The 17,587-nt window shown below is 36.5% G+C and overlaps 2 long non-coding RNA genes across 5 annotated transcripts in view; one reads left to right on the forward strand and one right to left on the reverse strand.

Moving 5' to 3' along the window:
* Positions 1–17,587, forward strand: part of LOC114486870 (uncharacterized) — a 96,015-nt gene that overhangs the window by 48,784 nt on the left and 29,644 nt on the right. Inside the window, exon 4 of one of the 4 annotated variants that reach the window (XR_003681222.2) lies at positions 3,204–3,748. The exons of the other annotated variants lie outside the window; for them this stretch is intronic. This is a non-coding gene — a long non-coding RNA (uncharacterized lncRNA). Of the gene's footprint in view, positions 1–3,203; positions 3,749–17,587 lie in introns of those variants that run through there. 4 annotated transcript variants of the gene reach the window in all.
* The window catches only part of LOC129392414 (uncharacterized), a 133,967-nt gene that overhangs the window by 19,770 nt on the left and 96,610 nt on the right, over positions 1–17,587 (reverse strand). The gene's annotated exons all lie outside the window — the stretch shown is intronic.

Here is a 17,587-nt window from a genome sequence, read left to right on the forward strand (position 1 = left end):
GGGGAGGGGGAAGGGTAAGCTGGGATGAAGTGAGAGAGTGGCATGGACATATATACACTACCAAATGTAAAATAGGTAGCTAGTGGGAAGCAGCCACATAGCACAGGGAGATCAGCTCGGTGCTTTGTGACCACCTAGAGGGGTGGGATAGGGAGGGTGGGAGGGAGACGCAAGAAGGAGGAGAAATGCGGATACATGTATATATATATAGCGATTCACTTTGTTATACAGCAGAAACTAACACACCATTGTAAAGCAATTATACTCCAATTAAGATGTGGAAAAAAATATTTAAAAATTACTTGTCTCAACTGATCATATTCCTTAGTAGTATATATACTAGTATTCATTTTTTAATTTTTCAAGTATTCCAGCATGTTTGCTGTTTCCTTTTCATTCACAATCACTGGCACACAGACACATGGGAAGTAGAACTTGGAGAGGACACTCTGTCTGGTAGAGGGGACCCGAACAAACATGTTGAGACAAGAAAAACCTAATTAGATTTTTAAATCAAGATTTAAACTTCAAGACATAAGCTGTGTGGTCAGGAGACCATAACTGATGGGAAAGGACCAGGAGTCCAGGGAGAGAAGATACAGCTTCATTTATAATTTGGCAGGAAAAACTCCTCTGGCCATGAACAGTTCCAGGGGATGAAAGGCTGCAAAGCCAGACTGTCCAGCCTGAGCAACACTGGGAACGATAAATGTTCCTGGCTGACAGCGCACCTTTGGGAAACCACTTGGGCAAAATGCCATTGCTAGGATTTTAAGTATCTTGGAAGGCTATGAAAAGCTTCTTATTTTCTATTTGCAAGCACTGTCAGGATGGAGTACAGAAAATTTGGTAGGTCTCCACAGTCCAGATTTTTTCTAAGAAATGAGGGTGGGAGAATGCCACCTGTGATGTCATTACAGTATTCAGAAGAAGAGCACCTGGGAGGGTTGTGTTGTCTCCATGGTGGGGCCCTCCTCAAAGTTTAGTGTTGCAATAAGCCCAAACTCCTCCTGCATCAAACTGCTTCGTATCTTCTATTAGAATCTTTAACACTATCATTTACAAATATTTGTGGATTTTTTTTAAAAAGCATAAAATGTAGCATTTTTGGTGAGACCCAAATCAGTGTTCCCAGCTGACGTAAAAGTCACATCTTGGTGCGAAGGGGCATTCTTTAGTGAGAGATGAATCATTTTGCTTTTTGATCATATGCAAGTTTCTAACCCTTCTCCTGCAACTAAATACAGAAAGAGAAAGGATATTTTTAATGAAGAAACATGGTGACTGAGGATTTCCTCTTTGCTAACTACTCCTTTATCAGTCAGAGACAGATAGCCTCATGGAGCGATGTAATCGGCCTTTAAAACAGATGCTGGGGAAATTCACTGAAGGAGAGCGAAAAGATTTGGATGAGTGATCGCCTTATCTCTAGGGTCCTATAGGGAAGTCCCTTATGCATCTATAGCTTATTTTATTATTTGAAGAGTTACATAGGAGAGTATTCCAAATGAAATCATTTGACAGGCAAAAGGAACAGTCCAATAAACACCAAGAGGACATTTTCTTGCTAAAAATAAAGAGACTATACAAAGAGCCTCCTGGGATGCACCCATAAGTTATCCTGTGAGGCCAAGGTCAACAATATGTTAACCATGCTCAAACTGTATGCCTCAAAACATGAAGTAATTATTTTGGAGACAAATTATTGAAGCTATCTATTAGGGGACACTTCAACTTGATGTTCTAGAACAGTATATTGTTTCACTGTACTGCTTTTTGTAAATGAAATAATTTGGTTAGAAAATGTTGGCTCTGCACTGATACAGGAAATGCGTACACACACACACATACACACACACACACACACACACACGTGACCAAGCCAGTTACCAGAGCAGTTGGCTTCAGTCCTTTACAAGCTGTTCAGTGCCTAATTGGTGATATGGAAATGTCCTGTTTCCCTTACTGATATAACATAGTGCACCTCCATTACTCTTTTATGTTTTTTTGTTGCTGTTTATGATTTTTATTTTTGAAGGAAGATGATCTACCATTAGAATAGAAATGCCTGCAGCTCTTTTAAGAACAGTTGTGCTAATTAAACTATATTGAATATGTAAATATTCTCAGGTGAAACCTGTTACGTTTTTCATGACTATTCAAAAGCATGGCCCCTCTGTGCTCAGGGGCCTTAGGGACCCAAGGTTGTTATTTTTATTAATTTATATTTCCTGCCTGCATTCAGAGAAAAATTTGCATGGCCAGCATTGGAAAAAATATTATCAATACAATCTGGTAAAATCCATTACCAGAATGGCATCCTTACAATAACAGGAGCCAAGAAATTTGTGGGGATTTTTTTTGGTTTTTGCTCATCTAGATTCTTATTTCTAATAATACGCAACCAAAAATTTCCGATAAATATAATGTGCTCCATAATTTTTTAACATGTGGCTTCTTGGTTTGTAAGTTTTTAAACATTATGGATATTAATTTATTAACTATCCTAATTGTAATAATTATTTTCTTACTATAATATAACATTTTCATTTCTGGAAATTGTAAAGGTCTATGTTCACAGAAATAAAAATATTTTCTCTCATTTTTACTTCCTCTGCTTATTTATTTATTTATTTATTTTTGTATAGGCAGTTCATTTCCCTCCATAAATCCATTAAATATTTGCTTATGTCTTCTTCTAGATGTTTAATTTGCATTTAACTCTTTACTGTAATTTATTTTAGTGTGTTTTATAAACTGAGGCTCTATCATATTTTCTCCATAGATAACCTATTTAATCTATAAAATGTAAAGAATATCTTATAACTCATTTCTTCCCTATTAGATTGTGATGTGCATTTTTTATCATACACAAATTTTTATATGTCCTATAATTTTTTTTTACATTGATATCCTGGTCCACTCTCAGAGTCTATTTTAAAATTATTGGGTTTTATAAATGTTTATTAATTTATTTAGCAAAAGCTTACATAACATTACTATGTGCTAAGATTTTTTTTTAAGAGGTTTTAAAAATACTAACATGTTTCTATAAATCTTGTCAATTAGATACTATTATCCTTATTTAACAAATGAGGAAACTGAGGCAAAGGGAGATTAAGTAAGTGCTCAGGGTCCCATTATAGGTCAGAAGGTGACCCAAAATTCATGGTCTTAATCACTGCACTCTGCTTCTATTACAGATATCATATTCATATCAGAATGATGGAAGACAAATAAGAAGAATATATATGAAACTAGTGATAGCTAAAAAAGCAGTAACAGCAACAACAAGTAACAGCCTGACCACACTTGAATCTCTCTAAGTGGACTCTCCGTATTAGTATTAGTTTAGGTGTTAAGCTTAGCCTCAACCTGACTCTGCCTCTCCATCCTGCAAAGGGAAGAATCTGTTGACATTTCAGAGTGAAAGAAGGAATCAAGCGATACACTTCAGGGGATCGTTTGTTAGGGAACCTAAGTGTTGTGTGCCCCTAAGTGGTGTTATTTAACAGTTTAAGTCTTCTTTGCGAAGTTATCCCTCCCTCCCTCTGTCTCCCACTTAAGATGGGAATAAAGACACAGACCTACTAGAGAATGGACTTGAGGATATGGGGAGGTGGACGGGTAAGCTGTGACAAAGTGAGAGAGTGGCATGGACATATATACACTACCAAACGTAAAATAGATAGCTAGTGGGAAGCAGCCGCATAGCACAGGGAGATCAGCTCGGTGCTTTGTGACCACCTAGAGGGGGGGGTTGGGGAGGGTGGGAGGGAGGGAGACGCAAGAGGGAAGAGATATGGGAACATATGTATATGTATAACTGATTCACTATGTTATAAAGCAGAAACTAACACACCATTGTAAAGCAATTATATTCCAATAAAGATGTTAAAAAAAAACCAAAAACCAAAAAAACCATGGTGTGTTTCACCATAGATTTATTTCCCAGAGAGTCATGAATTACTTATATATTCAAGAACTTAACTGCATATCTTTGTTTTGTGAAAAGGACCATGGCCACCTTTGCAGAACATTAACCAAAATCCAAAGTGACTGCCACCTTTTTACAACTGTCATTCAATGGAATTTCTTTCATGTAACTTACAGCCAGACAGGACTGGCTACATAATTTATAGACCCCAGTGAAAAATGAAAATGCAGGACCTTTTGCTCTAAAATTATTAAGAATTTGAAGATGGTGACAGTGGAGCATTAAACCAAGCCCTGGGCCCCTCCATGTGATAGCTCAGGTTGTGTGCCTATAAAACCCCCTGCAGACAAGTATCAGATGAGACAAGCAGTTAACTTTTAGGCTTCATCAATTCACCTTTAAAATATATCTTTACAATAAATAAACAGAACAACTAGTTCTGGAAAATAACAAGTGTAACTTTTATAATCAGATAGAATTGAAAGTTAACAACTTGCAGAATATGATATTTATATAGAATTTATGAATGAGTAGTTTAACCACCTCGCTTTGTTTTAGATTTACACAACTGCAGGGTTCTTGTGTTACATAATGTTTAATCCTAGAGTTATTGTTTACTTTTAGACTAATAATAATAAAACCATTATCATGAAATTCGAGTAGAAAGAATGCTCCACAAAAAGAAACTACTCTAGTTCCATGAAAAATGCCATTGGTATTTTTGCTACAGATTGCATTGAATCTGTAGATTGCCTTGGGTAGTATGTTCATTTTAACAATATTAATTCTTCCAGTCCAAGGACATGGTGTATCTTTCCATCTGTTGGTGTCGTCTTCTATTTCTTTCATCAGTAAGTTAGAGTTTTCTGAGTACAGGTCTTTTATCTTCTTATGCAGGTTTATTACTAGGCGTTTTATTCTTTTTGATGCGATTATAAATGGGATTGTTTCCTTAATTTCTCCTTCTGCTAATTCACTGTTAGTGTAGAGAAATGCAACAGATTTCTGTATATTAACTTTGTATCCTACAACTTTACCGAATTCATTGATGAGCTGTAGCAGTTTTCTGGTGGCACCTTTAGGATTTTCTATGGGTAGTATTATGTCATCTGCAAACAGTGACAGTTTTGTCACTTATTGCTTTCCAATTTGGATTCCTTTTTCTGTCTGATTGCTGTGGCTAGGACTTCCAAAACTATGTTGAATAAAGTGGCGAGAATGGACATCCTTGTCTTGTTCCTGATCTTAGAGGAAATGCTTTCAGCTTTCCATCATTGAGTATGAGCTTAGGTGCAGGTTTGTCATATATGGCCTTTATTATATTAAGGTAAGTTCCCGCTATGCCCACTTCCTGGAGAGTTTTTTTTTTGTTGTTTTTTTTCCGGTACGCGGGCCTCTCACTGCTGTGGCCTCTCCCCGTTGCGGAGCACAGGCTCCGGAGGCGCAGGCTCAGTGGCCATGGCTCACGGGCCCAGCCGCTCCACGGCATGTGGGATCTTCCCGGACCGGGGCACGAACCCGCGTCCCCTGCGTCGGCAGGCGGACTCTCAACCACTGTGCCACCAGGGAAGCCCTCCTGGAGAGTTTTTATCAAAAATGGATATTGAATTTTGTTAAAAGCTTTTTCTGCATCTATTGAGATGATCATATGGTTTTTACTCTTCAAAAATAATTTTTAAATTTGTATGGAAATGCAAAAGACCCTGAATAGCCAAAACAATCTTGAGAAAAAAATCACAGGGCTGGAGGTATCATGTTCCCTGACTGCAGGCTATACTACAAAGCCACAGTCATCAAAACACTATAGTAATGGTGCAAAAACAGACACGTAGATAAATGGAATAGAATAGAAAGCCCAGAAATAAACTCATATACTTATGGTCAATTAACCTGTGACAAAGGAGGCAAGAACATACAATGGAGAAAAGACAGTCTCAGTCTCTTCATTCTCTAATACCATATACAAAAATAAACTCAAAATGGGTTAAAGACCTAAATGTAAGACCAGATACTATATAACTCCTAGAGAAAAACATAGGCAGAACACTCTTTGACATAAATCGCAGCAATATTTTTTTGGATCTGTCTCCTAAAGGAAAGGAAATAAAAACGAAAATAAACACATGGGACCTAATCAAGCTTAAAAGCTTTTGCACAGCAAAGTAAACCATTGACAAAATGAAAAGACGACCTAATGAGTGGGAGAAAAAAATTTGCAAATTATATGACTGCTAAGTGGTTAATATACAACATATATAAACAGCTCATACAACTCAACATAAAAAAAAACAACCAACCAGAAGAAAGTGGGCTGAAGAACTGAATAGGCATTTCTCCAAAGAGGAAATGCAGATGGCCAACAGGCACATGAAAAGATGTTCAACATCACTGATCATCAGGGAAATGCAAATAAAAACCACAATGAGATATCACGTCACACCTGTCAGAATGGCTATCATCAAAAAGACCACAAATAACAAATGTGGTGGGAATGTAAATAGGTGCAGCCACTGTGGAAAACAGTATGGAGGTTTCTTTAAAAACTAAAAATAGAACTACCATATGAGCTAGCAATTCCACTCCTGGTTACATATCCCAAAAGAACAAAAACACTAATTTGAAAAGATAACATGCACCCCAATGTTCATAGCAGCATTATTTACAATTGCCAAGATATGGAAGCAACCGAAGTGTCCATCAACAGATGAATGGATAAAGAAGCTGTGGTATACATATACAATGTATACACTCCTCAGCCATAAAAATACACTCCTTAGCCATAAAAAAGAATGAAATTTTGCCATTTGCAGCAACATGGATGGACTTGGAGGCATTAGGCTAAGTGAAGTAAGTCAGACAGAGAAAGACAAATACTATATGATATCACTTATATGTGGAATCTAAAAAATACAATAAACTAGTGAAGATAACAAAACAGATGCAGACTCACTGATCTAGAGAACAAACTAGTGTTTACCAATGGGGGGAGGGAAGGTAGGAGGGGTAACATAGGAGTAGAGGATTAAGAAGTACAAACTATTATGTATAAAATAAGCTACAAGGAAATATTGTATAACATGGGGAATATAGCCTATTTTTATAATAACTATAGACAGAGTAGAACCTTTAAAAATTGTAAATCACTATATTGTATATCTGTAAAATATTGTACATAAACTATACTTTAATTTAAAAAAAGAAACTAGGTAAGGAGGTAACATTTTATCTCTTATAATTCTACCAGTACAAACAGCAAAGTTCTGTAATAAATAGTTTCCTAGGCATATTTCTAGTCTAGGAGAGAAGTAAAAGACTCTTAATTCAAGTCTCAAAACAGACTTAGGAACCATGATGACTGGAGATACCTCACCAAAGCATTTTATCTGCAGCAGCAAATATGCAAATGTAATAACATATTTGAAGTTAGTAATCAGATGTAAACTTTAATAGTACAAGCTAAGAACTAAAACCTTATCCTGATTGTAGTTCTTATCTGTAAGATGGGGAGGAAGGGTTGATACAGTGTAACTCTAGGCTTTCAGTGGATGTAAATTACATGTCAAGTAACAGTGCCCCAATCCTCTGATAAGGAGAGTGAGACTGCTTAGATAAGAAAGAGAGAAGGCAGATAAGGGAGAGCAAATAAGAGAAAAGAACACAAGAGACTTAAACCACCAGGCTGAGGTTTTCTGTGCAAATACCATGCCATTTATTTTCTGAGAAAAGTGAGACACTGGAATAATGAATCCAGGCAAAAGGCACAAGTGGGTAGCCAGAGATCTGGATTTTAAATTCAAGGGCTTCTATTAACTACCAGTGAGTCCTTGTATTAGCTTTCTGTTTACCTCTGCTTCAGTTTCCTCTTATGTAAAGGGAGGGATTTACAGTAGACTAATTTTCAAGACTTTGATAGTTCTAAATTTATGCATCTAGTTCTCATAAAAGTTAGATAATTTTTGTAGCAAATGTTCCTGGCTTTTCTTACCTCTTTCTCTGGCAAACCCGTTGACATCTATTTTGTCCAACATTCATCTATTGCCCATTTGATCCAGATACTTAGCACTAAGCCCTGGAAATACAGTGGCAATTAAAACACAGGCCTTGTGGTACTACGTCTATTTAAGATTAGTGAAAATTGTTTTTTTCCTATTGAAATAAGATTAAATTTTTTCCACTAATCTACCGATGCTCTTGACAAAAAGGTACTGATCATTGTTATTGTAACTACTATATAAGGTATCCTGTCTATAAGTTTTGTTGTTGTTGTTGTTTTTTAAGTATGTGGAACTTCAGATTAAGACCTAGGATCTGGTATTTGCTCCCTAAGGTCAAAGGATGGATCCACATTCTTTCACATTTGAACTTGACTAAGTAAAAGCTGTATGCTCTTTAAGAAATAATGATATAGTCTCCTGAATGAAACTGAAAAGGATGATAACTTTGGAGGACTAAAAGTGCATTCTATAACTAAACAGTCAATTAAGCTGGCAAAGTATGTAACCTAAAAGGGTAGGATATTGAGTCATTGAATTTCAGAGCAAGAAGCCCCTTCAAAGTTACTGTTTTAATCTCCTTATTTTATGGATGAGAACACTATTATCCAGAGCGGTTACATGTCTTGGGCAAGGTCGCCCAGCTGGTAAGTATGAGAACCAGGATTTTAAGTGTCCCCTTACCATAGGTAGCTTTTTAAATGGGTAACTCAGTTTTATGGTGAAATACATATTAAGGTAAGCTTGACATCTGATGGGATAGAAGGCTTAACACAGTATGTGTACAGGAAGTTAGATAAAAAGCTACCCTAATTGAAAATCTTCTCTGAAATATCGACGAAGGAGCAGTTTCTCCTACACATAATCAAGACTGGTTCTAGAATAGTATAGAGACCATGTGTAGAGCTAGAAGGATGAATTTTGGAGTTCCTGTCCTATTAACTAATGGGGCAGTGATACCTTGTTAAGATTACCTGATGCCATGAAGGGTCCAGAAATTTATTTTCTCAAATTTGTATACCATCTCTCTGAAACTTTACACTTGTAGACAGTTGAAAAAAAGTCTAACAATGACACAAATTTATGTTTAATCTCCTTATTTTATGGATGAGAACACTATTATCCAGAGCGGTTACATGTCTTGGGCAAGGTCGCCCAGCTGGTAAGTATGAGAACCAGGATTTTAAGTGTCCCCTTACCATAGGTAGCTTTTTAAATGGGTAACTCAGTTTTATGGTGAAATACATATTAAGGTAAGCTTGACATCTGATGGGATAGAAGGCTTAACACAGTATGTGTACAGGAAGTTAGATAAAAAGCTACCCTAATTGAAAATCTTCTCTGAAATATCGACGAAGGAGCAGTTTCTCCTACACATAATCAAGACTGGTTCTAGAATAGTATAGAGACCATGTGTAGAGCTAGAAGGATGAATTTTGGAGTTCCTGTCCTATAAAATGGGGCAGTGATACCTTGTTAAGATTACCTGATGCCATGAAGGGTCCAGAAATTTATTTTCTCAAATTTGTATACCATCTCTCTGAAACTTTACACTTGTAGACAGTTGAAAAAAAGTCTAACAATGACACAAATTTATGTTTACCAATCAAATGAGGATATAAAATATTTTAATTCCAAATTGTTCTCTGGAAAGGTCTAAAATGTAATGCTATATACAACGCTGACATGGCCTCTGAGAAATAGGGAGATGATAAATCTATCACTATTTGAGACTCTTTTTTATTTATTATATTTCTAAATAAAAATCTAACAAAATGAAAGAAAAAATCAGGGAAAAAATGAATTTATGCTAATTAAATTTTTTTTAGATGATCTACCCTGGATTGAACCAAAGGGCCATAAAAGGTAAAACTGGAGTCTATACACTTGGTCATAAATATTAACTTAGAGTAACAACTTCAACCCACTTTTCTTTCTTAATTAGAGAAAAGGTCATGGAAACTACTTCAAATAATCCTCAGTACTTTGTAGATACTGCTGATGACAAAAGCTGTCACCAGGGGAAGATAATATGGAGAATAGAGGTCATATTCCTATTAGCTATCTTTATAAGGGCAGAACTGTGTGTATATTTGAGAGGAAACGTCTATTGCTGTGGCATCAGTGATTGCCTCCAAGCTGCAAGAGCCCTAATTGAGAAGAATTGTTTGTTCTAGAACAGTAATTTTGGGTTTCAGGAGTCACATCTTTGGCATCATGTGCTATGGGCCTTGTTGCGATGCTTGTAAAGCATAAAATGTGAGAGCTGGAATATATTTAGGAGATCATATTGTCCTGCCTCTTTATTTTGCAGTTGAGGAAATTGAGGCCCAGTAATGTAACATGTCACACTCCAGGTCACATAGCTCATTTCTAGCTCTATCTAGATTAAATCTAGATTAAATTCATTTAGGTGCTTTGGCAGGCTGAATAGTAATGGTCCCCTAAGAATATCCACGTCCTGTTCCCCAGAACCTGGGAATATTTTATTTACATGGTAAAAGGGATTTTGCAGAAGTGATTATGTTAAAAAGATCTTGAGATGGAGAGATTTTCCTGGATTATCCAGGTAAATCAATATAATCACAAGAGCCCTCATAAGAAGAAGGCAGGAGGATCAGAATTAGTGGTTGAAGATATAACAAACAAAGCAAGATTGGAATGATATAAGGAAGGGGCTACAAGCCAAGGAGTGCAGAAAGTTTCTAGTAGAAGGTGAAGGCAAGGAAATAAATTTTCCCCAAATCCTCCAGAAGGAATGCATCCCTGATAACACCTTGATTTTAGACTTCTGATCTTCAGAACTGGAAGATAATACATCTGCGTTGTTTTAAACCACTGATTTGTGGTAACAGAAAATTTATCCAGGGGCTCGTTCTATAATATCATGTTCCTATAGTACTTTGCCCATGCTGTGTTTTTAAATATCTTTTTTTGTTGTTGTTGTTTTTAAATATCTTACTCTCTATCTTCCCAGATATTCAGATATCCTTAAAGACAGGCACAGTATATAATTCATCTCTGTATATTCTGTACCTTCAGAGTTGAATAAGACTCTGTAGATGTTGAATAAATGAGCAAATACTCTTGATGCTGACATTTATGAACATACACCTAAATTCCACTCAGAAGATGGATTTGCCAGTCACTCAACAAGTCTTTTATTGAGGGCTTTCTATGTATGAGGCACTGTGATAAGAACACACACTACATGAAAACTTGGGTAGCACATCTTTTCATGAAATTTTTGGTCACTGAAATTTTGTTACAAGATGATAAGTTTGGGGAATTCCCTGGTGGTCCAGCGGTTAAGGCTCTGCGCTTCCACTGCAGGGGGCACGGGTTTGATCCCTGGTCGGGGAACCAAGATGATAAGTTTGACTCAAGACAACTCAAAGGAGTATATTGATATTTATTAACTGTGTATTAGACCATGATTTTAAATTCCAAGGGGGCCAGAAGGAATGCAAGTGGGACAGATTTTCAAAGGAAATCCATTTCACACCTTGGCTTCTCAAATCATATATACCCTTTTTCCTTTGAATATAGTTTTAAGAATGTTTCAGCCAAACTTAATACAACTATTCCAGATAAAACTGAAAAAGTTTTCCTTCTAAGAAGGAAATAACCCAAATCCTGTCCATTTATCCACCCAGACCTAAAATTCATTATCTCTGGGAAAGGTGGTTAGGCCTAAATGTGGCTCTCCATGACCCTGAAACTAGACTATAATGAAAAATTTAACCATCCCTACATGCATAAAATACAAAGGTAAAGCAAAAAGAGGAAATCTGCAGTTAAATTCCTACCATTGGGTAAAGGGAAAGAGGTTAAAAAAAAAAAAAGCACACTATTGGGGAAGGATAAAAAGGTTGTCTTGCTCTCGTCATGTCATAGATTTCCTAGCCAGTTTGACTATGTGGGGTTCCTCTGATTGAGGAAAGGTTGTCATCCTTGAGACAAGTATAGGGGAGGTTTTTTCTGGGGTCTGCCCTGCTCTACTAAACCCACACCTTTTGGCAACTGGTGGCCTGAGGATTGTTGTCCAGTTTTAAAATCACAGGTCCCTGCTTGTTACTCACTTAAAAAATAAGCTAATTTGTTTGATTTCAGGGGATTACATGCTAGAAATTTCATTGACTCATGGTCTTTAGATTTCACTCAGACCTTATGCTGAGTTTGATATCCTAACATCCCAAAGTTGTACATGACTGGAATCCAACCACACGTGCTTATTTATAAAGGGAATTTGCTGGTTCAAATAATTGGAAGTCCAGGGCAAAGCTGGCTCCCTGTAGGTCTGGTTCTAAGAACTCAAAAATGTAACCAAGTCACTCTCTCTTCTCTCTATGCCAAACTTCCTTTTGTCCCATCAATTTTTTTTTTCTGTCAGAGTGTTTTCTTCTTGTGGCAAGAAAGATGACTGCTAATAGGTCCCAATCACACCTTCTCAGGTGTCACCCATCCTAAAGGAAGGGGTTTCTTATTTTTCCAAATCTTTGTATATAAAGCTGAGAACGGTCTCTTGTTGAGCCTGTATGATTCTTGTGTTCACCCCTGTGAGCGGAGCTGGCAGAGTACTATAATTGAGAGGTACTCCTTCAAAAGAAATTGGCATGCTGAGAAAGAGACAGACACAGACAGACAGACAGAAAGAGGAGAAAGAGGAAGAGGAGAAGGCAGAGAAGTAGAGATCATCACTTTTTTTTTTAAGTTGGCTGTCATAGAATTGTTAAAATATGCAGATAACAAAAATACTTTATGAATTCATGACCATATTTATAGTCTGAGGAGGCTCCCAAAGGAATTTTGTTTGAAGTGGTTTATGGAGATGCTTCACGGTAGACCGCATGTTTAAAATTTTAGTCCCATCAATTGACTAGAGTCTTAGCATATGAAATCATGAGCAGAAAGTTAGAGACTGTGTCCCTGTATTTGGGTCCTAGCATCCCCATCTGTCCCAAGTGGCTCCTACAACCACACCGGGAAGTACTATTGCAGAGTGGTTCAGGCTCTAGAGCTGAACTAACTGGGCTAAAGTCCCAGCTCCCCCATCTACCAGCTTTATAACTTTGAGCAATTTACTCAAGTCCTTGTGACTCTGTACAATGAGTGTAATACTAGCATCTATGTCTTAGGTTGGTTCTGAGGATCTCTATAATACTATATGTAAAGCTCTGAGAAGTCCATGTATGCAAGTACCACATATATAATGTAAACAATATTCTACTTTACAGTTTCTGCTTATAATTTGTAGTCAAAAACAGTATTTCAAAACATACCTAAACTCTAGGCAAAACTATCACAATGTATTCCAGGTAAAAATAAATCACTAAGTGGATATAAAATGTAAGCTTGGGGATAGGCACTTATACATTGAAAGTGATCTACCAAAACCTTTGTTAAAGTGATAGTGATGGCTTCTGAAATCTAACTAGATGATATAAATGAAAGTTCCTAGGACAGTGCCCTGTATTTGTTGAACACTTGATAAATAAAAGATAAACTTAAAATATATTCCTAAAGCAATCTTACCCAGAGTAACACAAACACAGGGGACGTTGGGATACAGGCCTTTTAACCTGGGGGCCACTTACAAGATGTATTGAGGCATGTGGGTACATATTCCAACTGGATAACAGCTACCCCAGTGTTTCCTTAATTGACTATGAAATTAGATATTCTTATATTCTTTTTTATTTTTTGTAACATCTTTACTGGAGTATAATTGCTTTACAATGTTGTGTTAGTTTCTCCTGTGCAACAAAGTGAATCAGCTATCTGTATACATATATCCCCATATCCACTCCCTCTTGTGTCTCCTTCCCACCCTCCCTTATCCCACCCCTCTAGGTGGTCACAAAGCACTGAGCTGATCTCTCTGTGCTATGTGGCTGCTTCCTACCAGCTATCTACTTTATATTTGGTGGTGTTATATGTGCATGCCACTCTCTCACTTCCTCCCAGCTACCCTTCCCCCTCCCCGTGTCCTCAAGTCCATTCTCTATTTTTTTCTGGATTCCATATATATGTGTTAGCATACAGTACTTGTTTTTCTCTTGCTGACTTACTTCACTCTGTAAGACAGACACTAGGTCTATCCACCTCACTACAGATAACTCAATTACATTTCTATTAATGGCTGAGTAATATTCCATTGAATATATGTGCCAAATCTTCTTTATCCCTTCATCTGTCAATGGACACTTAGCTTGTTTCCATGTCCTGGCTATTGTAAATAGTGCTGCAGTGAACATTGTGGTACATTACTCTTTTTGAATTATGGTTTTCTCAGGGTATATGCCCAGTAGTGGGATTGCTGGGTCATATGGTAGTTCTATTTTTAGCTTTTTAAGGAACCTCCATACTGTTCTCCATAGTGCCCGTATTAATTTACATCCCACCAAAAGTGCAAGAGGGTTCCCTTTCCTCCACACCCTCTCCAGCATTTATTGTTTGTAGACTTTTTCATGATGGCCATTCTTACCGGTGTGCGGTGATACCTCATTGTAGTTTTGATTTGCATTTCTCTAATGATTAGTGATGTTGAGCATCCTTTCATGTGTTTGTTGGCAATCTGTATATCTATTCTTTGGAGAAATTTCTATTTAGGTCTTCTGTCCATTTTTGGATTGGGTTGTTTGTTTTTTTGTTATTGAGCTGCATGAGCTGCCTGTATATTTTGGAGATAATCCTTTGTCAGTTGCTTGGTATGCAAATATTTTATCCCATTCTAAGGGTTGTCAGTTCATCTTGTTTATGGTTTCCTTTGCTGTGCAAAAGCTTTTAAGTTTCATTAGGTCCCATTTGTTTATTTTTTATTTTATTTCCATTTCTCTAGAAGGTGGGTCCCTGTTCTATTGATCTATATTTCTGTTTTTGTGCCAGTACCATACTGTCTTGATTACTGTAGCTTTGTAGTATAGTCTGAACTCAGGGAGCCCGATTCTTCCAGCTCTGTTTTTCTTTCTCAAGGTTGCTTTGGCTATTTGGGGTCTTTTGTGTTTCCATATGTATTGTGAAATTTTTTGTTCTACTTCTGTGAAAAATACCATTGGTAGTTTGATAGGGATTGCACTGAATTTGTAGCTTGCTTTGGGTAGTATAGTCATTTTCACAATGTTGATTCTTCCAAACCAAGAATATGGTATATCTCTCCAACTGTTTGTATCATCTTTAAATTCCTTCATCTGTGTCTTATCGTTTTCTGCATATAGGTCTTTTGTCTCCTTAGATAGGTTTATTCCTAGGTATTTTATTCTTTTTGCTGCAACGATAAATGAGAGTGTTTCCTTAATTTCTCTTTCAGAGTTTTCATCATTAGTGTACAGGAATGCATGAGATTTCTGTGCATTAATTTTGTATCCTGCTACTTTACCAAATTCATTGATTAGCTCTACTAGTTTTCTGGTAGCATCTTTAGGATTCTCTATGTACAGTATCATGTCACCTGCAAACAGTGACAGTTTTACTTTTTCTTTTCCGATTTGGATTCCTTTAATTTCTTTTTCTTCTCTGATTGCTGTGGCTAAAACTTCCAAACTATTTTGAATAATACAGGTGAGAGTGGGCGGCCTTGTCTTGTTCCTGATCTTAGTGGAAATGCTTTAGGTTTTCACCATTGAGCACGATGTTGGCTGTGGGCTTGTCATATATGGCCTTTATTATGCTGAGGTAAGTTCCCTCTGTGCCTAGTTTCTGGAGAGTTTTTATCATAAATGGGTGTTGAATTTTATCGAAAGCTTTTTTGCATCTATTGAGATTATCATAAGGTTTTTAATCCTTCAATTTGTTAATGTGGTGTATCACATTGGTTGATTTGCATATATTGAAGAATCCTTTCATTCCTGGGATAAACCCCACTTGATCATGATGTATGATCCTTTTAATGTGCTGCTGGATTCTGTTTGCTAGTATTTAGTTGAGGATTTTTGCATCTATATTCATCAGTGATATTGGCCTGTAGTTTTCTTTTTTTGTAACATCTTTGTCTGGTTTGGTATCAGGGTGATGGTGGCCTCATAGAATGATTTGGGAGTGTTCCTCCCTCTGCTGTATTTTGGAAGGGTTTGAGAAGGATACGTATTAGCTCTTCTCTCAATGTTTGATAGATTTCGCCTGTGAATCCATGTGGTCCTGGGCTTTTGTTTGTTGGAAGATTTTTAATCACAGTTTCAGTTTCAGAGCTTATGAAGTGCTTCAGTTTATATTTTCTATTTCTTCCTGGTTCAGTCTCAGGTGGTTGTGCTTTTCTAGGAATTTGTCCATTTCTTCCAGGTTGTCCATTTTATTTGCATATACTTGCTTGTAGTAATCTCTCATGATCCTTTGTGTTTCTTTTCTTTTTTTTTGTATGCTATTTAATCACCTTTATTTTTTTAACTTAACTTCAGAAATAGATAATATTTTATTTTAAAACCCCAAGACATATTTCTTGGTATTTTCCATGAACATACTGTTGCATTGGGCTGCGTAATCAAATCACAATTATATAACTGTGCATTTATAAGTAGTCTTTCCACACATTATAATTTCCACATATATTACGGTGAGGATGAGTTAATTCAGGAGTAAAATAGATGGGCCAAACCACTCACAACTTTTTAAGTATTATTGTAGAAATAACATCAAATTAATTTTACATCATATTTAACCTGAAAAACGCTTTTTCTTTTTCATTTCTAATTCTATTGATTTGAGTCTTTTCCTTTTTTTCTTGATGAGTCTGGCTAATGGTTTATCAATTTTGTTTAGCTTCTCAAAGAACCAGCTTTTAGTTTTATTGATCTTTGCTATCGTTTCCTTCATTTCTTTTTCATTTATTTCTGATCTGATCTCTATGATTTCTTTCCTTCTGGTAACTTTGTGGGTTTTTTTGTTCTTCTTTCTCTAATTGCTTTAGGTTTAAGGTTAGGTTGTTTGAGATGTTTCTTGTTTCTTGAGGTAGGATTGTATTGCTATAAACTTCCCTCTCAGAACTGCTTTTGCTGAATCCCATAGATTTTGGGTCATCATGTTTTCATTGTCATTTGTTTCTAGGTAATTTTTGATTTCCTCTTTGATTTCTTCAGTAATCTCTTGGTTATTTAGTCGCGTATTGTTTAGCCTCCATGTGTTTGTACTTTTTACAGTTTTTTTCCTGTAATTGATATCTAGTCTTATAGCATTGGGTCAGAAAAGATACTTGATACAATTTCAATTTTCTTAAATTTCCCAAGGCTTGATTTGTGACCCAAGATATGATCTGTCCTGCAAAATGTTCCATGAGCACTTGAGAAGAAAGTGTATTCTGTTGTTTTTGGATGAAATATCCTATAAATATCTATTAAGTCCATCTTGTTTAATATGCCATTTAAAGCTTGTGTTTCCTTATTTATTTTCCTTTTGGATGATCTGTACATTGGTGAAAGTGGGGTGTTAAAGTCCCCTACTGTGATTGTGTTATTGTCGATTTCCCCTTTTATGGCTGTTAGTAGTTGCCTTATGTATTGAGGTGCTCTCCCTTCTGGCTTGCAGAGTTTCTGCTGAAAGGTCAGCTGTTAACCTATGGGGGTTCCCTTGTGTGTTATGTATTGTTTTTCCCTTGCTGCTTTTAATATTTTTTCTTTGTATTTAATTTTTCATAGTTTGATTAATATGTGTCTTGGCGTGTTTCTCC

Source organism: Physeter macrocephalus, chromosome 9, assembly GCF_002837175.3.
Source record: "Physeter macrocephalus isolate SW-GA chromosome 9, ASM283717v5, whole genome shotgun sequence".
Taxonomy (NCBI): Eukaryota; Metazoa; Chordata; class Mammalia; order Artiodactyla; family Physeteridae; genus Physeter; species Physeter macrocephalus.